This window comes from Mandrillus leucophaeus, unplaced genomic scaffold (assembly GCF_000951045.1).
Source record: "Mandrillus leucophaeus isolate KB7577 unplaced genomic scaffold, Mleu.le_1.0 Scaffold47, whole genome shotgun sequence".
NCBI classification, from domain to species: domain Eukaryota; kingdom Metazoa; phylum Chordata; class Mammalia; order Primates; family Cercopithecidae; genus Mandrillus; species Mandrillus leucophaeus.
Genome location: NW_012105031.1, coordinates 754695 through 762841, shown reverse-complemented (window position 1 = coordinate 762841; position 8147 = coordinate 754695). Strand labels below are relative to the sequence as shown.

Here is an 8147-nt window from a genome sequence, read left to right as displayed (position 1 = left end):
GACATAATTTGGAAAGTTTATGCCCACAAGCTAACAGTAATTCACTTTTTGAAAGCTCATTTGTCTCAATATTATTAAGAGAAAATGATTTAAAATAAAATTGTCATTTGGGATTACTCAGGGAAGATACATTAGCTTAAACTGTAAATATTCTCCAAAATAAGCATCATCCTCCAATAGAGTACTCAAAGAAATCTATTTAGTTATATTGCTAAAATAATCTTCCTACATAGCATTTTCTGCAGTCATGGTCTGTACCTTATGCTACACAAGCTATCTTCCGTTGAACCAGTGATGACCTAGATAAAGCTCTTACGTATGAATCTATGTAACACTCTAGAACTCTCTTAGTGCATAATAAACACTCAGTAGATATTGTTGTTTTGTTTGTTTGTTGTTGTTGTGCTGGAAACTGTGGGAATAGGAAACATTCTTGAAATTCCCTGGTACGTTCCTTCACTTGTCACCAGTCTCATCTTGAATCAGACTGCAAACAAAAGGAGTCTCAGTCCAAACCCTTAACTTGCTGGGTTTCGTTCTGCAGATAATTTATGTTATAGAATTCATTACTCAGAATTTGTTGTCTAATATAGGTACAAATAAAAAATATATGAGTTAATATTATATATATTGTTTTGGGCTGGGCTTGGTGGCTCAAGTCTGTAATTCCAGCACTTTGGGAGGCTGAGGTGGGCAGATCACCTGAGGTCCAGAGTTAAGAGACTAGCCTTACCAACATGGAGAAGCACCCTCTCTACTAAAAACACAAAATTAGCTGGGTGTGGTGGCACTTGCCTATAATCCCAACTACTTGGGAGGCTGAGGCAGGAGAATCGCTTGAACTGGAGAAGCGGAGGTTGCGGTGAGCAGAGATCCTGCCATTGCACTCCAGCCTGGGCAACAAGACCTAAACTCCATCTCAATAACAAAAAAATTGTTTTGGTCTTTTATTTTTCTTCTGATTTCATTGAGTTGTTTACGTGTATTTTCTCAAAATTTGCTGGGCTCCTTAAAATAATTATTTTGAATATTTTATCAGGCAGTTTGTATATAGCAGTCACCCCTTTCTTGTGGGGGATACATTCAAACATCCCCCAGTGGATTCTTACAATCATGGATAGTTCCAAATCCTCTATATATACTATCCATTTTTAAATGTACATAAACACCTGTGATAAAGTTTTGTGTAAAAATTAAGCATAATAATACATTGACAATAACTCTTAATAAAATAGAATGATTATAATATGCTGTAAGTTATGAGAATGTTCTCTCCCTCTTTATCTCCCTCTCAGAAAAAAAAAAAAAAAAAAAAAAAATCTGTACTCACCCTTCTTGTGATGATCTGAGATAAAAAAATATGCATGATTAGATAAAGTAAAGTGGATTACATAGGCATTGTGATGTAATCTTAGGCTACTACTGACTCCTTACAGTATGTTAAAAGGAGGACTATCTGTTTTGGGTAATCTTGGACCATCTAGCCATGATGATGTTGATGGTTATCTGTCAGGAGAAGATGATATTGATGTCTAAGAAGTAGGTGACATATATAGCATGGATACTCAGGACAAAGAGATTATTTCCTGGATGAGACAGAGTGAAACAGTGCAAAATTTAATCACTCTACTCCGGACAATGCAAAATTTAAGACTCACAAATTGCTTAATTTTGTAATTTTTCACTTACCATGGGTAACTGAAACTGTAGAAAGTGAAACCGTACATAAGACAGGACTGCTATGTCTCCATTTATTTGGGGTCAGCTGCTGTGAGTTTATTGTATTCTTTTGGTAGTTTGATGTCTTCCTGGTTTTTCATGTTTCTCGTTGCCTTATGTGGATGTCTGGAGATTTGGTGGAACAGTCACATCTTGCAGACTTTACAGGGCAGTTTTGAGACGTGACAACGTGCTACCAGCCCTCGCTCTCGGCAACTCCTCGGCCTCCGCATCCGCTCTGGCCGCGCTTGAGGAGCCCTTCAGTCAACCGCTGAGCTGTTGGGGTCCCTCACTGGGGCTGGCCGAGGTCGGAGCCCGGCTCCCTCTGCTCGCGGGGAGGTGTGGAGGGAGAGGTGCAGCGCGAATCTGGGCTGCGCCTGAAGCGTGGTTTCCTGATGCGCGGGCTCAGCGGGCCCAGCATTGTGCCCGGCCCTGCCGGCGCCTGCTGGGATTGATCAGGGGCCTGTGCGGGAACCGTCATTCCTGCTTCACGGGGTCATTGGTCATAATGGCGGGTCTCCTCTCTTTCTCGCTTCCCCTCTTTTCCTCTTGGTTGTCTGGGACGAGCTCCCTCTGGGCTGCCCCAGTGCCCAGCCTAGGTGCTGCAAAGTCCTGTAGCAGGTGCCTGTGAGAGGTGAAGCTGGCTGGGCTTCTGGGATGGGTGGGGACTTGGAGAATTTTTGTGTCTAGCTAAAGGATTGTAAACGCACCGATCAGCACTCTATGTCTAGTTAAAGGTTTGTAAATGCACCAATCAGCATCCTGTCAAAATGGACCAATCAGCTCTCTGTAAAATGGACAAATCAGCTCTCTGGAAAATGGACCAATCAGTTCTCTGTAAAATAGACCAATCAGCAGGATGTGGAGGCGGGCGGTCAGGTAAAGGAATAAAAGCAGATTGCCTGAGCCAGCAGTGCAGTCCATTGTGGTCCCTTCCTGCTGTGGTAGCTTTTTTTTCTTTTAGTTTTCACAATAAATCTTGTTGCTGCTCACTGCTTGGGTCCATGCCGCCTTCGTGAGCTATAACACTGACTGTGAAGGTCTGCAGTTTCACTCCTGAGGCCAGGGAGACCATGAACCCACCAGAAGGAAGAAGCTCCTGACACACCATCTTTAAGAACTGTAACACTCACGGTGAGGATCTGTGACTTCATTTTTGAAGTCAGCGATACCAAGAACCCATCAATTCTGGACACAGTTTCATTGTGAAAAGATCCTTCTCTATAGGGTTGTGTAAGGGTGCTTTTGGGGTTACTTGCAGTAGTCATGGCAACTAATCTCTATGTTCTAGGTATTATTCTCTGTGCAGCATTGTCACCTGGGTCAATGTTAATGAAAATTTCAGGTATCATTAGTGGCCAACATTACAAATTTCAGGAATGGTGGTGAGGGTGGTTGAGGCATTTAGTGGAGATGGCTGTTAAGGTCTTCTGGATTTCTTCGTCTTCCATTGGGGAGGTGGTGGCTTAGGAGATCCCTCTTGGCACTGTGTTTGGCTGGTGAGCTTGCTTCCAGTGGCAGTGTCATTGGTGTCTCTGAGTAATACCCACAGAGTGGCTATGGAAATGAGGCTTGAAGAACAGGCACAGGTGGTGGTACTACAGCTCTGGGACCAGAAGAGTAATTGCACTGGATCCCAGGGCACAGGCACCCTTACTACCATATTGGCAATAATATAAAAGGTGCGAATAATTGTGAAATAGCCATGAAACCAATAATGGAGGCATAGGCATGTGCACACTCAGTGGGCTTTTGGGACTAGGGCGGAGTCTGTTTATGGTGGCTGAGTCAGTACCTGGAATGAGGGCATGCATAGTGAAGGCTTTGCTCTGGGGTCTAGAATGCAAAGCAGCTCACTATGATAATGCCATTTATATCCGCAATATGGGCAGGCTCGGTGCAGCTGCAGAGCCTGGTTCTGGGTATGGGCACTTCTGGAGAAGTCACCACAGCTGTAGGGTCGAGTCGTGCATGTGGTTGGATTGGGTGGTGGCACCTTTTCCAAAGCAACTCAACAGCAGCAGCCTCCCGGGAGTTGGAAGATAGTGCAGCTATGTCTACCTCTCCAAGGTTTTTCCCAGCAGAAATGACAGTTGATTATTGCAGAGGCAAGAGATTCTGGTGTCCTCTGCCAAGGAGCTCACTGGTGATTATGGTGGTCCCCATTGCATGGCTGGTACCAATGTCTCCACCTTACTTCTTTGCTCCTAGGCATCTCCTGACATACCAGGTATGCCACTCTCCAGAAATTACTTCTATGTGGTTATTCTTTATATTCTTCTTACTCTACTGTGCTGTTGCAGATTCCTTAATGGGCTTTTGAGCCCTACCTGTGCTATAACGATTATATATATATATATATGAGAGAACTAAGGCTGGTATCTCCTACTCTCTTACTCTGCCATTTTAGTGAGAAGTTTAAAAATTTCTAAACATAATAATTTATTTTAAATTTATTTTATAATAATTTCAAACATTTATTAAGACATAATCAGTTATATTATGATAGATAACTTGTTTCTCATCCCATCTTTCTTCTCTCAATTTATGCTGTCTTCAATGTTAAAGTATGTTTCCTTGGGGACATGGAGTCTCTCCATATTGACTCTAATGTCAGTTTTCTGTGTTTTATATTCTGTTTAACATTTTATGACAGCAATACAAGGTCATTTTCCAATTCACAGAAATTCAAGGAAGTTCTATAAGCATAATTGATTGTTATAAGGGCTTTATTTTTGAAAACACGATAAATTTCTTATCTGTCAAATTCGTTCTTCTTTGTCCTCAGGCAATTTGGTCATTAACTTCTCATTTTCAATCGTAAATTTTTCATACTGTGCTTTCTCATAAGGTAAGGTGAAATGTAGCATTTACACATTTTCTTCCCAGGATTTCATATCTCATGTTACATATTTAACTTTCAAGAAAATATCTCCTTTGTATCACAAATATAAAGAAGTAACTATATATCGAAAATTTTAAGAGAGGTAAGCATAAAATCATATAATTAGAAAAGAAGACAGGAGTTTTACAAAAATTGAGACAGGAAGAAAATAGAAAAGGGATGTGGTAACAAGAATAATTATAATCATAAATTATTTTATAGTTATAGTTATAGTAGAACAACAGTTTTATTATTAGCTAAAAATAGTTTTAATAAAAATATAATAAACACAAGGTGCAACAAAGGCACACAAAAATGTCATACATGATCAGTATTAGTATCATTATTTTGCTAGATTATTTAAAATATATTACTCAGTTGAACCTTAAGTACAATATTATAAAGAGGAAACTTTTATTCAGATTTTATAGGTGTATATTTTTTGAGTTCACTTGAGTTAATTAAATATGAACTTATTTAATAAATTAGCTATAAAAAATTTCCAGTTAGGTTTACGTTGTCAGAAGGGTAATGAGGAGAATGAGTATTAGGTATGGTATAAACAATCTTCTAGTTTTATGTTCAGGAACAAGTGATTAACATGGTAAGTACGACTGATATTATGCAATGTGATATTCATTCACTCAGAATGATTGTGATTAAGTGCAACGCACATAGATATTTTTAAATAATCCCTGTGCAATGCACACAATCCTTGTGCAACACACACAGTAGATATTTTTAAGTAAACTTTATTTTGCAGAGCAGATTTAAGCAAAATTGTGTGTCAAGTACAGAATTCTCATATGGTTCCTGCTGCCACACGGACACAGCCTGCACCACTATCAGCATCCTGCACCAGAGCGGCATATTTGTTACGTTCAATGAACCTATATCAATGCAGTATTATCACCCAAATTTCATAGTTTACATTAGATTTCACTCTTGGTGTTGTGCATTCTATGAGTTTGAACAATATATAATGATACGTGTCCATGATTATAATACCACACATAATAGTTTCATTCTACTAAAAATAATCTCTCCTCTATTCTTCCCTTCCTCTCCCATGACCCCTGGCAACCATAGCTCCTTTTAATGTCTCCATAGTTTTGCCTTTTCCAGAATGTCATGTAGTTGAAATTATATACCATGCAGCCTTTTAAGATGTTCTTATTTCCACTTAGTAATTTGCATTTACATTTCCTCCATATCTTTTCATGGCTTAGCTAATTTCTTTTTAGCAGTATATTATATCACATTGTCTAAATGCACCATAGTTTATCCATTCACCTATCAGAGTACATCTTGATTGCTTCCAAGTTTAAATATTTATGACTACATTTGATCTAAACATCTAAATGCAGGTTTTTGTGTAGACATAAGTTTTCTGTACATTTGGATGAATGCCAGCATAATTGCTGGATTGCTCAGTAGGTATTTGGATTGGTTCATTTAAGTCCTTCATATATTTCAAGCATTAGCAACTCTATCTTCATTTGGTTATTCTCCTGCCTCACTCTACATCATCTCTGCACATACACTGATATTCATTAGAAGATCATTTTACTGGCATTTATACTGCAATAAGTCAAGTATATCTACAGTGATATTACTGTAAATTATTGATATTACTGTAAATTAGTGATATTACTGAAATTACTATTACAATATGGTATGTTGATAGACAATGATTTTTATTAAACTCCAATGTCTTTTGAAATTTTCTTCCTTTTTTCCCTTTATGGATTAGGAAAAAGCATCTGAAATATGTATTTGCTACATTTGAAATTTAATCTAGTAAAATGACCAATAGCTATCAAAATATGTAATTTAAAAGTATGCAGATTTTAATCTAAAGGGACAGACAATAATTTGTTTAAGAATTGTTGACTCAGATGTAGAATTGGAGATAATTTATAGAAACTTATATAAACATTGCCACAAATTTTTGTTGATGGAATTCAAAGTGTAATAATTGTTTTGTAATACAGATACACTGAAAAGAAAGAAACACTCTTGATTTGGGTTTAAAGTTAATATTTCTTCAAGATTGATTGCAAGTACTGTTAATAATAATCCGTAATGATATTTTGCATGTTTTTATGTACAAAATATCTTTTCATACAGTTACTGCCAAGCATTGCTATACCTCTACAACCATTACATTCTCGTTTTAGGATCATGGGTATTTCTTTCTTTCTTTCTTTTTTTTTTTTTAAACAGGCTTAATTCACTTTATTTTTCTTGTATAAAAACCCTATGTTGTAGCCACAGCTGGAGCCTGGGTCCGCTGCACAGAGACTCTGGTGTGCGTCTTGACAAGGTGGTCAGTGAATTCCTGATAGGGAGACTTGGTAAACACAGTCTCCTTCCAGAGGTCGGGGTCAGGTAGCTGTAGGTCTTAGAGATGGCATCAAAGGTGGCCTTGGCGAAGTTGCCCAGGGCGGCAGTGCAGCCCCGGGCTGAGGTGTAGCAGTCATCAATACCAGCCATCATGAGTAGCTTCTTGGGCACAGGCGCTGAGATGATGCCAGTGCCCCTGGGTGCAGGGATGAGGGGCACCAGCACAGAGCCGCAGCGGCCCGTCACCTTACAAGGGACGGTGTGGGGCTTGCCGATCTTGTTCCCCCAGTAGCCTCTGCGCACCGGGACAATGGAGAATTTGGCCAGGATGATGGCCCCACGGATGGCAGTGGCCACCTACTTGGAGCACTTAACACCCAGGCCGACGTGGCCATTGTAGTCCCCGATAGCAACAAACGCCTTGAACCTGGTGCGCTGGCCAGCACGGGTCTGCTTCTGCACCGGCATAATCTTCAAAACCTCCTCTTTGAGAGAGGCCCCCAAGAAAAAGTCAATGATCTCAGATTCCTTAATGGTCAAAGAGAAGAGGTAGAGCTCCTCCAGGGACTTGATCTTCATGTCCTTGACCAAGCGGCCCAGCTTGGTGACGGGCATCCCCTCCTTATCCTCGGCCTTGCCTCCGCGAGCTCCGTGGCCTGGGCCCCGGCCCTGTCCACGGCTGCGACCCGGGACCCGGATGCCACTGCCAAAACCTCCGCGGAAGCCACCGCGGTTCCCCATCCCAGGGCCACCAGGGCCTCCGGGCCCCCCGCTGCACCAGCGTCATCCGCCATTTGGTGTTCTCTTGGAGAAGAAGCTTATTTCTTTATAGTAACATGTATGCATGATATTGACACTTTACTCATGCTCTCCCCATGATTGGAATATATCTTTTCTATTCCTTCATTCCCATTAATTTCTGCTAATTTTAAAATCTAAACTCAGACATGACTTACACTAAATTTTTTTTTGTAATTTGGGCTATTTATAGCTCTATGTTTACTACATTGATTTACAATGATTGTTCAGATTTCTTTTCTTCAAGACTGTATTGTGGTTCCTTGAAAGCAGGTTGCGGTATATCCCTTTACCTAATCTGACTGTAATAAAACCTTTCATTTGTAGTATACTCTGGATGAATAATTTGTAATCTTTGATAATGAGTATTTATGAATATTTTTTCAAATTTGCTACTTTG

The 8147-nt window shown here is 40.0% G+C and overlaps 1 pseudogene across 1 annotated transcript; it reads right to left on the bottom strand.

The window, feature by feature from the left end:
• Positions 1–6829: 6829 nt before the first annotated feature.
• Positions 6830–7751, bottom strand: LOC105550188 (annotated as a pseudogene). The gene has a single exon (XR_001007662.1). The product of XR_001007662.1 is annotated as a 40S ribosomal protein S2 pseudogene (transcript).
• Positions 7752–8147: the final 396 nt, after the last annotated feature.